At 37.9% G+C, this 16,182-nt stretch overlaps 1 protein-coding gene across 3 annotated transcripts in view; it reads right to left on the bottom strand.

Annotated features, from left to right (window-relative positions):
* CDH6 (cadherin 6) overlaps window positions 1-12,360 on the bottom strand; it is a 128,733-nt gene extending 116,373 nt beyond the window's left edge. The window contains exon 1 of one of the 3 annotated variants that reach the window (XM_025924669.2): window positions 12,169-12,360. The gene's annotated coding sequence lies outside the window, so the exon portion shown is untranslated. Of the gene's footprint in view, window positions 1-11,906; window positions 12,061-12,168 lie in introns of those variants that run through there. The other 2 variants (XM_086676400.1, XM_086676392.1) reach the window with 2 other exon arrangements.
* Between the last annotated feature and the right edge of the window lie 3,822 nt (window positions 12,361-16,182).

The raw sequence follows: 16,182 nt of genomic DNA, 5'->3' as shown, positions 1-16,182 counted from the left end.
CTGAAATTAAAGGATAATTTCTATATTCATGTAAGATGCAACTATGGAGAGAAGACAAAACATAGTCAACTCTGGATGTCTTATTCATTATCTACAAAGCTGGTATTATTGGCCTACCATTAATAGACCATGCATCAAATGATGCTTGTCTTCCTTTACTTTGTTTTTAAGTTCTGGCTTCATGCTCAGGGGTTCTATTACTATCTCAACATTGTAAATAGAGATTTACCTAATTGTTGGTTAGTAAAGTTAAACAGTTTTATTTTGTACTCCTGAATCTTTAGTCCATATAAGATTTATGTGCTTTAGAGTATGAAGAAATAAATCAATTTCCCCCAAATTGCTAGTGCATGTTTGTCTGGTCATCCACTGTCTCTCTTTCCTGCACTGGACACGGGAGGCCTTCAGTAAATATTGCAGAAGGAATAAATAAATGAATGATGAATCTGAACCTCCCAATACTCTTGCTAGGCCCTTTGGGACAAGCATTAAGTGATTGCAAGATTGACTCAACATGAATAGCCAGGCCTAAAACTAAAAGGCTTTCGTGAGGCTGATACCTGATGCTTTGGGCCAATGTTAATTGATCATTAATTGTTATGCAAATATACTGATACATTCATTGAGGGATGAAAAGGAAAGATGTGTTTTCTTATTTTCTTTCTAGTAGTATTTCTGAATCCTGAGAAATGTGTACGTTACATATACTGTATATATTGTATATACTTACACTTTTGACATTATTTTTGGATTTGAGATACATACATTTGAATCTATATCTGTCCATTATCTTTTTGAGTGCATACATATTAAGCATAAAAGGCATAAGAGTTCAGCAGTCAAGAGTATGGGCCATCAAACTTATCTCTGACAGGTACAGTTGACTGTTGAACAACATGGGTTTGAATTGTGCGGGTCCACTTATATGTGGATTTTTTTGATACTGTACAGCACTGTAATTGTATTTTCTAAAATTTTTTTTTTTTAAACGTTTATTTATTTTTGGGACAGAAAGAGACAGAGCATGAACGGGGGAGGGGCAGAAAGAGAGGGAGACACAGAATCGGAAACAGGCTCCAGGCTCAGAGCCTGACGCGGGGCTCGAACTCACGGACCGCGAGATCGTGACCTGGCTGAAGTCGGATGCTTAACCGACTGCGCCACCCAGGCGCCCCTGTAATTGTATTTTCTTTATAATTTTCTTAATATTTTCTTTTCTCTAGCTTACTTTATTGCAAGAATACAGTATGTAATACATACAACATACAAAATATGTGTTATTGACTGTTTATGTTATTAGGTCAACAGTAGACTATTAGTTAAGTTTTGGGGGACCTGAAAGCTGTACCCAGATTTTCAGCTATATGGAGGATGGTGCCCCTAACCTTTGTGTTATTTACGGGTCAACTCTACTAGCTGTGTGACGTTGGGCAAATTGCTTAACTGCTCTGTTTTCTAGTCTTGTCTTAAAATCAGGAGGATCGACAGAATTTACTTCAGAGCATTGTTATGAACATTACATTCCTATAAGACATTTAGAACAGTGCCTTGAGTATTGTAAGTGTTCTCTAAGTGTTAGTTTTTATTGTTATCCTACTCAGTTTTCCCAGTCATCTTTCTTATTTTTGTATTTCATGATATTTTTAAAAGAATATGTAGGGTTATTTGAATGGGAGGTGAAAAAAGTCACTCACTTAGCAAAAAAGCAATTGCTTTATTTATCATAGAAAATGTATAGTAATATACATGGATATTAAAACTGTAAAAGAAAAAAATCTCAGAACAATGTTTAGTTTATGCTTGGATTCTTAAAAAGAAAATACATTGAAAATGTAAACTCAGAGGTACTTCCTGTTTCCAAACATAAATTAAGAATTAAAAAATCAAAATGACAGACTTCTTGCTAATCTGTTTAGGAAGGCATAAATTGTTAATCAGGCTCCAGGCAACATTGTTTCATACCAAGTTTAATAAAAAGTCTGCCTGAAGGAAGAAGAGGTCTGGTGGCCTGATTTTGAAGCTGGGCAGCTCTATTTTCATGCTTAGTCCCTCTAGCTCTCAGGACACCATGGATAGGGTTTCCTTTGAAATCAGCTCCTTTTAAAGAAGCAGAATTATTAAAAATGATTAGCGTGGGATAGAAAAGTTAGATTTTTTCACTGCTGTGAATGAACTTGAAAAGGAAGTAAATTGGGAAAATATTTATTGAAGAGAATCTTGTAGCTTGTATGAGAATTTTACCTAGTAAGCATTTATTGAGCCCTCACTATGTGCTTATATTTGCTAGTGATGCTTTCACCTTAAAACTGTGATCTGGAGATGGAGAAGTGATATTTTAAAATTGTTTCTCCTTTCTCCTCAACCTGGATTTATTTATTCCATAAGCCATCTTATATGTGGATCAGGTGTGCTTTTGCCGTGCAGGGAATCAAGTAAGGAGTTTTCTAAAAGTCTTGGCATTGTTTTTAGGAGTACTTGTCATTCAGGTAAAAACTAAATTGGAAAGTATTTGACAAGCAGGGCATCTTTTGAGCAGTTGGAGCCTCATGGCTGTTTCTTTGGATTGCTGAGTTTAACACTCAGCCTAAATTGCTCTCCTTGCTTTAAAGTCTTTCTTAATAACATTATGGATATTAGTGTATATTTCTCAGTTACAAAGCAAGGCGAAGTTTGGCTCTTGTTTTCTGTGATTAGTTTCTCTAACCAGACATGATGAAAAAATTGTCATATAGATAAAAAAAGAAAAAAAAATAAGCCTTTTAAAAATCCATTTTAATTTAGTGACAAATTGGGAAGCAAACATATGCTCTATAAATGTTCAGAACATTCAGGGTGCAAAGCAAACTTCTTGTTCTTAAGAGCCCAATTAATCCAGCATAGGGTTTCAAATATTTCTCCTCTCTCTGTCCACTGTATAAAAATCTTTCACTACATTACATTAAACTCAGTCACTTCAGAGCATTTTGCTCTATGTAGCTTTTGCCTTCATATTTTCAATAAACTGTCTTATTTAGCATTCTGTTTGGTGAGAAAGTGGTTATTCACCTGATCACCAGACATCTTGCAGTGTCCCTCCCTCTCTTGTGGTCATTTCTTTAATTTGATTCCAGTGTTTTTTAGAACACAAAATATACACACATTTAAATTCAATGGGGACGTTTTTAAGAAAAACAAACCATGGTGCTATTTGGAAAGATATTTTGGAGTGTGGCATCTGAGAATTAAAAGCAAACTTGAGGAAGAAAAGGAAGTATCATGAGACAAAATTTTTAAATATGAGATCTGTATTTGGCATGCCTGCACTTATTTCAAAGGCAATTTACCTGCAGGTAAATATACTTTCTCTGAATTCAAAACTTATTGCAGAGTTAGTACTTTCTGGATCTGGAGGTTTGGGACCACTCCTCTTGATGATACTAATCAGTAAGTGACCCCTTGATTCTGTCTTAGTTAGGACTTGCCCCAAATATTTTCTTTTTGGTAAAAAGACAGATAGGAGTCAGGAAGAGAGTGAAATTGTGGCACTGATATTTATCACAAGGCCTCCAACATGGAATTAATTTATGAAACACTGACAAAAATCTCAACTAGATACTTTTTAAACAAGTAGTTTAATATGAGAATAATTGTTGGGAGATATAGTAGCTTGACTTGGTTCAAATTAGGATTCAGTAGTAATATTCCAGTCTTGGTGGATTTTATCATTTTACATTGGTGATTACTTAGTCTGACCACACCATTTTGATCTGTGTTAAATTAGAACCTGTTGCTAAGGAGAGCTTAGAATATTTTAGCTGAATGTGAAATTGAGCAGTTTCAAACATTTTGTAAAATGGATGATAGTAGATTAATGAAACTCTCTTTTTTTAATCCTGCAAAAGAGGTTTAAGCTTTGCAGCTAAAAATATGATAAGCTCATTTTCATGACTGAAATCTACACTATAAGCTAGAAGGCAATTGCTTTTTGAAATAAAAATGCAAACCTTAAAATACAATGCAGCATCTTAGAAAATTTGTATTTGTCCACAATTATGTAAAGTTCACTTTTATGGAAAAAAAAGATACCTTTTTTATAATGTGAATGGTTCAGTTGAGCTGGGTTTTCATTAAGTCATCAAGTTAGATGTAAATTTAAAACTTTGTTTTCCGCTGAAGAATCCACTATGTAATCAAGTGGGCAAATTCATTGTTGATGACACATTCTGGCCAAGAGCTTGGAAAAGCATGCCTTTGGAGGACTTGTTAATATAGTCAAAGACTGTATTAGTATTCCAAACATTTGTATTAATCTCTATAAGGTTTAATTAAGGGATCCAAGGATACCTTTTGATTGAATGACTTTTGTTTAGTTTGTCTTTTTGGCTATTTGACTCTTAAATATCGTTATGATTCCCCTTTACTTTTTATTCATCCAAATAAGGAAGAGAAGTAGGTCAATCATTTTTCAACATGATGTTATTCATTATCTAACCCAGTCTCCTCAGACTTTTGGATTTTATGGAACATTAACGGTTTCTTTTTTTTTAAGGAGGTAGGGTTGACTTTGGGTTGCTTGCCAGATTTTAATTTTGATAAGGGTAAAAAATAACATAATCTATCCACACACTTTTGTGAAAGAATTGACATGTTAACTCTAAAGAAGGGGGAAGGTCACTGGGTACTTAAATAAATTGAGATTTATGAAAAACACAGTAGGTTGTCATAATTTTTTATATCCAATCACTGACCAATAATTTTTTTTTTTTTCCAAAGATGGACACTTTGGATAGCCTGGGGAATCACTGACTTAGATAAAGCTCACTCAAAACAACCATCAGGCCATTACAATAAAATAAAAACCTAAATTTTACAATGTGTCCCCCAAATAGTGGTCAAAAGTTCGAAGGAAAGTTTTAATTCTTCTTTACATTGGGAACTTTACAAAATGGTACAAACACATGAAATTTCTAAAGCCTAAATCCTCATTTTATCTGTAAGTTTCCATGTCTGCTCCTTCACAGCATATTTATAAATAACAATTTATAGATTTAAAGTTCCTCTTCAGTTTTTAATGCCATAATTAAGTGGAGATGATAAAAAGCAACACTGCCCAACAGCCAGAAGTTACAGAAAGGAGAGATAGAGAAAACTCACTAACCTCCCTGGTCATCAAGTATCTCAAATGTAAATGATGGATATTGGGTCAAGTCATTTCTAAGCTCCAGTGTCTCACATTCTCTGATTTTACTTGTAATTATCACATTGTCCATGAAAGCTGGATTAACTACATGACTTTTTGAATACTGGCAATAGAAAGAATAAGGTTTAATGAAAATGGCTCATCAATATCAACCATATATAATATTATTATATAGCTAATAGGATGTCCTCCTTCCCCACCCCCAACTTTTTTTTTTTTTTTTTTTTTTTTTGGTGTGAAATTTTACTGGGGAGAGAAATCATTCAGAACAAATATTGAACTATGATGGTAATTAAATAACAAAATTGTGGTCATCAAAGAAGAAAAAAATTATTTTTACTCATCAGATAAGGAGGGGAAATACTATGACCTCACTCAACTCTACCCATAGTCCTAAATACTATGTACAGAGTGAGAATATCCAATGCACTGAGAAAGGACTCATGCTTTCAAAGGGTGCTGCACAGGTGGGATGCCCCTGTCAAGGAAATGAATAGTTGTCATTTTTAGCTACCTTCCTCAAATACTCCTCCAACATGAGGCTATCTCTGAAGGTAAGAGATCATTTATTCTCTTATAAAAAGTACCATTACACTCAAATGGCTCACATGACACTTTTTACTACAATTATAAGCTGTAATGCATGCTTGCAAGTAGTTTTTCAAAAATGAGTAACCTACAAGAATTTTTCCCAGCCTTAAAATCTGCATTGCTTTGGTCAAAATAATCAAATCATACCCATGCCCTCTGCTGCTATGTATTTCTCAGAGAGTCAGACTTTAAATTCTAAGATAGCACAAGTGTTAGTAAACAGCACATTCATTAAGTGCTTAGCTCAAGCAGAAATTCCCTGGAAATTCGAACCAAAAAAGGGCCAAATAAAAAGGATATAAGTATAACATTTTCCTTTTTACTTAGTGTATAATCATTACTATACAGAATACATGTAAAATGCTTAGAACAGCATGTAACATGTAGAAAAGCTCAGTAAAGTTTTATTTTCATTTACTTTATCATTAACTTTTTTTTTTTTATTTAAAAAAAATTTTTTTTTTTTAACGTTTATTTATTTTTTTGGGACAGAGAGAGACAGAGCATGAACGGGGGAGGGGCAGAGAGAGAGGGAGACACAGAATCAGAAACAGGCTCCAGGCTCTGAGCCATCAGCCCAGAGCCCGACGCGGGGCTCGAACTCACGGACTGCGAGATCGTGACCTGGCTGAGGTTGGACGCTTAACCGACTGCGCCACCCAGGCGCCCCTATCATTAACTTTTTAATGTATAAAAAATCTGAGCCTAATGGTTAGTGTTTTTTTTAATCTTGGCTGTCATATATACATATATATGTATATAAATATATACATGTATATATATGTGTGTGTGTGTGTGTGTATACACACACACACACACACTAACAGGCATGCGTAGGGGTGGAGAGAACTGTCTTGCTAGTTCAGTCTTTCATCATGCTTTCCCACACATAGAATTGAAATGGGTGACTTATATTTGAGGTGTCTCACTATTATATATTTTGGTTTGCATGTGCTAGAAGATCACACAGTAGATCTATTTAGCTTGCAGAACAATAAAGATAATAGATGTAGAAGAGTCACTATTCTTCAAAGCAGTAAGAAAACCTCTTTCTTTGATTCTCCTGAGATTTTAGACCACTTTTTAAAAAACATGTTTCTTTGGTTATTTTATGATCCATGCAGGATCATTTCCTTTAGATAGTGATTTTTTTAAAGGATCATTTTCAAATTTACATTCCATTGTAGAGAAGTGTAGTGTTTATAAACATGTTAATGATGTTGTGTTTATAAGATTGTATTTAATAGTAGCAATATTTATAAAGTAGAAAATGCACATTGTGTAAAAACAGCAATTTTGATTCTGTTTCTATTATGTTTCCCTTTTATGTAAAAATTCATCTCTTCATTTCTTTTCCTTTGCTTATACACCTCCTCAATTTATTTTTCTCTTGTTGCTTTCCATTCCTATAACTTATTGAGTCTCCTAAACATCTTTTGGGCAGATCTACCAATTTAGGAAATTATAGAAAGAAAAAGCACAGTGATTTCAAGTGATGAAATATGAAGACAAATTATTCCCGGTGGTGGCTAGCTTTGTATTTCTCATATTCATAAGATACTCTCTTCCACAAGATAGCACTGCATATGGTAGGAGAAGCTTGGGACCCATGCTGCCCATTTATACTGCACATCAAATTTAATAGTACCATTCTGGCTTTAATTAAACTCTTCCTCTCATAAATCTCAGCAAGATGATCTGATTAATAGAGGAAATAAGCACCTAACAGTGTTAGTATAAAGGTATTAAACGGATGAAACAAGGTAAAATAATCTCTAATCTGTGGGGATGAGGGACACAGCGCCCTCTGCATATGTGTCTAGTTTACATTTATGCGTGTGTGCTCAGAGCGTTCTTTCTTCAGTGAGTTATCTTTGTTGGAAGAGTTAAAAATTTCCTGGGTAGTACAGTCTTAAACAACTAGATACTGGTTGTATCTGGTCCCCTCTGACCCAGCCATTTTGGCTTAAAGAGCTTTTAGTCCATAGTTATTTGTATGAATTTCCCCCTCTTCTCTTCCTACTTTGTAAGTGATGGCGTTACAAAGACTGTATACACTTGGCTCTACAACTAATTAGGGATAACCTGAAGTTTCTCATATGACTGCTTTGAAAAAGGGAGCATTCCTTAGGAATAGCACTTTTAAAATGTAGGCCAGTTAATCTTCATAAGAGGAAAGCTTAAACAAAAATATTAGATCTAGGTAAGTGCCCCAACCTCATCTGTCTTCAAAGTAAAATAAAAATCCCAATGGAGAACAAAAAGAGAAATAAAAGACTGAGGAGGAAAAAAAAAACCAACCCAAGCCCTACATTTCTATATTTCTTCTCTAATATTATCGGAACAGTGTCACAACTGGGTGTGCTCTCTGTCTCTCTCTGTGTGAGAGTTTTACTTTTTCTCTTTTAGCAATTTCCCTATTAGCATGATGTTCTTGAGTCTTTGTATTTAGAATCATTATTCAGAAAAAAAAAAAATTGTACCAGAGAATGTTTGATTATCTACATTTTCACCTTTTTGTGAAGCAAATAAGGTGAGCTCAGTAGACACTAGCTAGCTGAAACACTATTAAAAAATGCAATTCAGACTGAGTCACTGTTCGTTATTTTTATAAGCGAGACCCTAATTCTGATCAACCCCAAAGAATGGTTTGCCGTGACTAAGCAAGCAGCACAAGGCAACTGGCTTCTGCCGGATGTTATCTCATTTGGAACACATTTCAAACTTTAGAACAGATTTTTAAATTGGAAGTTGCAACCTGCAGACTGTCAGCAGAAGAAGCTGATTCACCCCTAGAGAACTTACTTTAAGTCCCAGGCAGACTTTTTTAAGGAGCAGGTTACCTAAAATGTGTTGTGATACATCAAAGAGAAAAATAAAAACACCTCACAAAATTAGGGTGATGCATGCATCCAGACAGCATTTGGACATTTAATATATGCTTATTTGAATAGGGACTTTATATTATAAGCCTTTAGTTTAATATACTTGTGAATGTTTATGGATCTCTAAAAGGTTAATTAAATTTTTTTCAGCAAATATTTCTTTAGTGGTGGGGGTGCTTTTCATGGAAGTTTTGAGTCATAACTATAATGCCGTTATTATTATTGGGTAAATTTGAATGAAGGAAGTACAGTCTTGGCAAGGTCAGAAATAAGGAAAATCTTATATTGATGGAAGTGAATTCTTTATTAATTGGCTAATGCTATTATTTGGAACCATAGAAAAGTTACTGAAAGTCTGCATGCCCAGCTCACTGTGCAAATACTCCTGAGTTCCTTAAATTAGAGGAACCACACACATGATAGCAATAATAATGATTTTGACCTGGCGTAAATGTCAAGGTAGTACTTGGAGGACGTTAACTCAACTATGGAGAAAAAGCTGTTATGCACTTATTACCTTAGATAACAAAATCCAGATGCAACTGAACTACAGGGAGAAATGCATGGAGTGACCCACTAGAGGTCCCTTCCAACTAAAAAAAGTTTCGATAGTTCAAAGGATGCAGCCTTGGTAAGTTGGCATTATGACTGCAAAGCAAGTAAGGGCCAGAAGGGGGGACCACACATTTCACTTCCTAAGGAGGATACGTGGTTTTATTAAAAATATTTGTCATATTTCATCATTTTTAAAAATCCCTATGTATATTATACATGTGTGTATATACCATATATATTAGATATTCAAGAATTTGTTGTTCCAACTTATTGACACATTTGCCAGAATGAAGTGTCTTTTGATGTCCTGTAATTGTAGTTGTGCTTTCTAGAAATTTTCACTGTTTCAAGTTTCCCAGAGCAATATTTTGTGAGAGAGACTTTTTTCTTAAAAAATGAAGAGTGCCTTGGGGCGCCTGGGTGGCGCAGTCGGTTAAGCGTCCGACTTCAGCCAGGTCACGATCTCGCGGTCCGTGAGTTTGAGCCCCGCGTCGGGCTCTGGGCTGATGGCTCAGAGCCTGGAGCCTGTTTCCGATTCTGTGTCTCCCTCTCTCTCTGCCCCTCCCCCGTTCATGCTCTGTCTCTCTCTGTCCCAAAAATAAATAAACGTTGAAAAAAAAAATTAAAAAAAAAAAAAATGAAGAGTGCCTTAAAGTGAGTTTTTACTTGCAGAGCTGATGGAAGTGGTGGGTGGAGGAGGTAAGGTACACATTTTCTGAGAGTAGGCTACTTGGTAGAAAATGACTTTGTTTCTATACATTATCTTTGCAAAGTTAGCATTAAGAAATATAATTGCAATAAATTGATGTAAAAGCCAGATAGTAAAGGGACTAAAAGTCCCTATAGAGGATCCAGTCTGTCACTTATAATGGCAGTAAAAGATAATTTTAGACAAGTACAGTAGAACTAAACCATTGCCATTTTCCTTCAGAACTGTGCTGCTCCCTCTCATGTTTTCCTGAAGAAATTTGTTACTTCCTCTGCTTCAGAAGTATGCCATGAACCATCAAAGTAGGTAGAAAAAGATCTGCCTTTTATTTCCTCCCAATACCTTTTTAATTAGAACAGACCAAAAACAAAAGGGGGTGAGATACAGTCCTATGCAATTGTATTTTCCAGTACATATTGGATTTCTTTTAAGTTTCTGAGCTCTGCATTGAAAATCTGGCCTCTGGTGTAAACTTTGCCCTCTTCCTTTTGACATGATGAAGACATCTGCTTGATCATACCCCCTTTTTTCACACAACTTGTTTTCCGGATCTCTAAAATAGCAAACACAGAGCCATGCAAGTGCTATTACACAAAGGATGATGCTCAAGCTAAACTGGAAGAAAATTTTTTTTTTCTCCTAAAGTAGAATCGTAAAGGCTTTCTTTTCAGGTAAAGGTATCAGCAAGAAAAGAAAAAAAAAAAAAAAAGAAAAGCAATCCTTGGCTACCGTTTGTATAAGCATATTTGTTGTTCATTCTTAGAAGAGTTGTACATTTTCTAGGTATATCTCTGTGTTCCTTTTCCGATACAGAGAAGAGTTTATTATCCCCTGGATAATAAACAATCAGAAAGCCCATATTTTGCGTGTGCACCCCTCTAGAGCAGCCATACATCTACATACCAGCCATTCCAGCTATGTTTGGAGGAAAAAATCTCTTCTTTCCCACATTATGTGCTTCAGTAAGTGAAAGTGAAGATTGGTGGAGACAGGGGCTGACATACTTCTATAGTGTAAATATTATAATTAAAATAGCTTTACCAAAAAAATGAAGGAGGGAGAGGGAAATGTGGGGCTATTCCAGATGATTAAACTTCTTGGTACTTGAATTTTCTTAGTAGTTAACTCAGGTGAACAGCCCTTTGGACTAACAAGGACCTGCATATAACTCCCCATAAAATATGGATTTTATTGCAGCAGTGAAAACACTTCTCAGCACCACGCTGACCTCTCCAGCAGCCTCCATCTCGAGATCTCCGATAACTCTTGGCAGAAGAATATTTAACTACAGAAGTAAACCCGGCTCTCAACTGCTGCAGTACACAACACAGCAACATTCGCTCTTACTAAATTCGGGGATTAACGCATTGGGGGCTCCACTTTTCCTGCATCGGACACCTACAACCCGGCATACTTGGTCTGCTCTCCAACCAGTCCGGGGGAGGCGTAATCCCCCAGATTTGTGCCTGGCCAGCCGTGGAAGAGCACCATCGAGCTGCGTCGTCCACATGACTTTTCCCTGGACAGTGTGCTCCATTTTCGGAGTCCAATGTTGGACTTTCCTTGCAACCCAAGCATTTCTTTCCCTATGTGAGCCGGCAGGCATTTCCCAGAACGTGCAAGCTAACAGTTTTCTTTGGCTCCTTCTCTGAGCCATACCATCTATTTAGCTTAAGTTTTCCTTATTGGGAGCATTCAGGAGTTTTCAAGCTACCTGATTTTCTGCTTTACCCCCCAGGGCAAGAAATGTAACTCAGCCAAAGCAGTCCCCGCACAGACCCTTGTGATGTGGGCAGGTGGAAATAAATCAAGCCCCCAACGGCTCTGCGGGTCCTGCACGCACCAGCGCCCTTGGTAATTGACCAGCCAACTTTGCAAATGCCGGAGCTCTCCTGGCAGCCTCTGCCCGCGGAGAGGAAGGCAGCGAGTTCTTCCCCGCGGCCCGTTACTTACGCTCCCACCCAGCCCCAGGGTGGATCGGTCTTACCAGAAGGCGGAGGAGCGGCGCCCAGACTCCCCGGAAACCCGCGCCTGTCCTGGGCAGCGGCAGCAGTGCCGCCCGCGCAGCCGGACCCGCGCGCCTGCCCCGACCCGGGCTCGCAGGCTGAGCATCCCTCCCAACTCCGGCGTGCGGCACCCATCGGGCAGAGAGGACTCTCTCTCTGATTGGCTTCCATCAACGCTACAGAATTAAAAAAAAAGAAAAGGCTTGCACCACCACCACCACCGCCAACAGAGACCGAACCCACCTCTGCTTGCCTTCCTGCGCCCGGGGAGACCCTGCGACCCGCCCAGGCTGCTCCTGCCTCCGCTGCTTCTGCAGTCGCGGGCTCTGCCTTTCTTGCTGCCGCCGCTGAAACTGCAGCTCTTGGGATGGGAAGGTTACGGGCTCCCGAGAGCTGGCTCTTGTGGGCACACACTGATTTGCAAGTGAATGAAGTGGGAGGGAGCAAAGAGAGGAGGACTTTGTTAGAGAGGCCCAGTGCCTGCCCCCGCCCGCCCCCTCCCCTTGACAGAATGACTCCCTGTGTTTGAAGTCCTGAGCAATTCGCTCCCGGTAACACTCCCTCAGCCCCAGGCTTTCCTTTCCTTTCCTTTCTTATTTTTGGGGGTTAAAACATACTCAGAACTTGTGTGACTCTGTCTGTTTCCTCCTTTATACTGCCAAAATGCACCTTGTGCTATTATCAGCTACGGTCGGATGTTCTTTTTTTCTTTTTTTACCGACCGAGCAATTATAATTCCCAGGGACACAGTACCTCATCGCTATCGGTTGGCCAGCTTCGTGTTATAGCATGCATAACATGCACACATATAAAACAAACCGGGTCTCCTGAGATAACAATACCGATGGCTTTTCTACACAACATAAACAGGCGTTCTCCAGATGGAAGCAGACACAGATTCAGACGTGTCTTTCCTTCTCTCCTCCCAGGAAGACAGGTTTTTTACATAGTCCTGTGATCTCTGGTACTTTGTGGGAGTGAGTAACCCCAAGATGTAGCACGAAGGTGTGCATCCCTGGGCTTGCAGAAACACTTGAAACCCAACCCTTCAGGCTTGCTGATGACTTATGGCTGATTCCATCTTTCTAAATGAGTTCATACAAGGGTACAAAAGACTTGCAGAAGAAGAGTGTGTAATGATATTCAAGGTCTGCTTAATGGTTTAAGATCTTTCAGGAAAGTTCCTGAAGTGGGATAACCTCTAAATTAGACTCTTTGTTACCCTTTGCAGTTGGAATCGCTATATTTACAGTTACAAAAAAGTAATTTTTAATATTAACTGCACAAATCTTAAGCATGCCAAAGTATTATTAAATGAGAGTTATGGTTTTCTACATAGGAGATGTAGACATGATGGAGCCAGACACTGTTGGGTTAGGAAAATTAAATCTAATTACCACAGTGATTGCACCCAGGGTCAGCAGCATCCCAAACCAGCTGTTTGTGTAAGCTGCAAGTTCACAGAGATATTTCCATTGCACGGTGCTCTAAAAACAAAATGCAGGCTACTTTGGCCTCTGAGTGATTAAACTGGTTGGAGGCCGGTCTCCTTCCCAGCTGAGCTCTTAACTAGAAAATCTTTTGTTTCACCAATAGAAGTTCAGGCATTTAAATAAAGCCGAAATCAAAGTAGTACCTCTAGGCAGTCAGTGCTTCAAAGAAGTGTACATGGAATGGTTTTAGCACAGATGTTCCACACATGCAAGATGGAAAGACTCTGAATTTACTTCTTGAAAAGATCTTCCCCTAGCCATAGAATTGCCACCAATTTACAAAGAAAGGCTGAGCATTTTCTCTTCATGCAGCTATTTAAACTCTTGTGGAGAAAGGATAGGCAAGAAGAAAGCTGCTTCTGATTCGTAGTTCATTCCTCAGATTATGAATTTCTTACACATTTAATTGGAAATACTACCCCTTTATGTTTGTATAGTCCTTCATTGATTACAAAATACTTTCACAGACTATTTAATTCTTCTTTCAACAAGTGGTATGATTTTCCCTCATTAGGACGGAGGAAATAGATGGATGAAGAGATCGCATAGGTTAAGTAACATGTCTAAGGCAATAAAACCGGTAAGCAGAAGAAGCAGAAGTATTCCTAGAAAAACTGTGCAGCTGTATATGTATACATATAAAATCTACATACTATACATATATGTAATATATATGTAATTGTAAGTATGCTGATAAAAATAAGTTAGACTTTAAGACTACCTTTTATAGAAATATATGCAAATTAATTGATTTTAATGCTAAAAGTTGGAATAATAGTGAAGTTGATGTTCACCCACTGAACGAGTTAATATCTCACAAAGGAAATCTCTAATTGTTTGTAATATGCTATTCTTTAAACCCCATTAAGCCACATATCAAAAGTGGTTAAAACAACTACTTTTTATTAAGAATGGATAGAATTTGTTTCTGAACAGTTCAAGTGGCAGCTTTGAATTACAGAAAGGATGGCACTTTTTATACTAAAAAGAGGTTGTGTGAATATCTCTAGTAACATTTACCACAATTATTATCAATTTCCAATTAATAATGATATATATGTGTTTAGTTTTTATTTTAGACAGAGAGAGAGAGAGAGTGTGCAAGTGAGTGCGAACACACGAGTAGGGGAGAGGGGCAGAGGGAGAGGCAGAGAATCCCATGCAGGCTCCATGCTCGGCATAGAGCCTGACACAGGGCTCAATTCCATGACCCTGGGATCATGACCTGAGCTAAAATGTAGAATTGGATGCTCAACCGACTGAGCCACCCAGGCACCCCAATAATATTGATACTGATGTAAATATCCATAATTATCTTATCCCAATTTCAGAGATTAAAGAACGGAGAGTTACTAAGGTTAAATGATTACCTGGTGTTTCCAGTTCATTCTCTGACACACCAAAACATGCTGATAAATCATGAAGTTAATTAGAGATAGTTAAACAAATGGGGAGGGGTGTCTTTGCTACCATCATGTGGGATCTTCTTATGAAATGTGAGTGGGACTTCTGCAGGGCCTCTGGAAAGGCCTGGAAACAGACACCCAGGAGCTACCAGCACTCTGCCTACAGTGCTACTTTTTTCTCACTGCGCTTCTGCTGGAGTTTCCTATCACAGTCCCTTCCTCTGTCAGAACTTCATACCAGCACAACTGACAGTTCCAGAGCTTACCTGTTGGAAAGAGAGTGTCTCCCTCTTTTTGCTCCATTTTCAGTTTCATGATTGATCAGGCATATATTCTGGACCCATCAGCTGGAGCTGGGGTGGAGTGGGGGTTGGGAGGCAGTGGGGTTACCTACATCCTGGGTCCCCTAGCAGCTATGAGTGTCCTTGTGAACTGGGAAGACATCCCTAAAAGTGTCCCATTTCACATATTCTCTTGTTTAGTAATCTGGTACAGCTGAAGTACCTCATCAGCTTTTAGGCTACTTCATTATTTTATATGCTTCAGTCAAAATTACTTGTACTTCTCTCCTTTACAGCTTGCAAAGTTTCAATTTAAAAAAAAAAAACTCCTTCATAGACCATTACTAGGGATATTAATTTTGATGAGGGATTTTTCAACTTCCACTAAATCTCTCTTCAGATGATTAAGAGGCTATCTTATCCTTATAATGGGAATGCATATAAATAAATAATTACAAGTTCTCTGACTTTCTTTTCAATAATATACATCTGTATGCAATGATTATCTGGTACGAACATTTTCATGATCATCAACAATTATTCTTGATTAGAAGAAAAAGTTCACTTTTAAAACCATATGCCTAATTAAGAACCTTGGCATGGGTTGTTGTACTTGAACCAATCCAAATCTTCCATCTAAAATTTGCCTTAAGTATGTTGTTACCAGAAAAAGTACACACCTTTTAATGCTTATTACTTAATATCGCAGTGTGCACAAGTGAACAGACTTCACTGAGGAATGAATGCCTGTTCTCCCACTCTGCCCTGTGTGTGTATGTGCACATGTGCACGTGCATACATACACATATATACCCACCCCAGTGTTTAAGGGAGGAAAAGGGTTTAACCACTCAGGGTATTACTGAACTGAAACAAAGGAGACAGGAAACCTCAATGGAATTCCCCTTTTGTGGAGCCATAGACATCTCAATACAAGCTAAAATAAATTCACACAAACTTCATGTGCTTATCCAGGTTTTCTAATCCTGGGAGGGTTTCCAATACTGTATTTAAAATGGGTTGGATCCCAGGATGCATTAAGACATTTCTCTTCTTGATCATTGTATTTGACTCATC

This window comes from Puma concolor, chromosome A1 (genome assembly GCF_028749965.1).
Source record: "Puma concolor isolate L17-30 chromosome A1, mPumCon1.1.hap2, whole genome shotgun sequence".
Taxonomy (NCBI): domain Eukaryota; kingdom Metazoa; phylum Chordata; class Mammalia; order Carnivora; family Felidae; genus Puma; species Puma concolor.
This window is presented reverse-complemented; position numbering and strand designations above follow the sequence as displayed.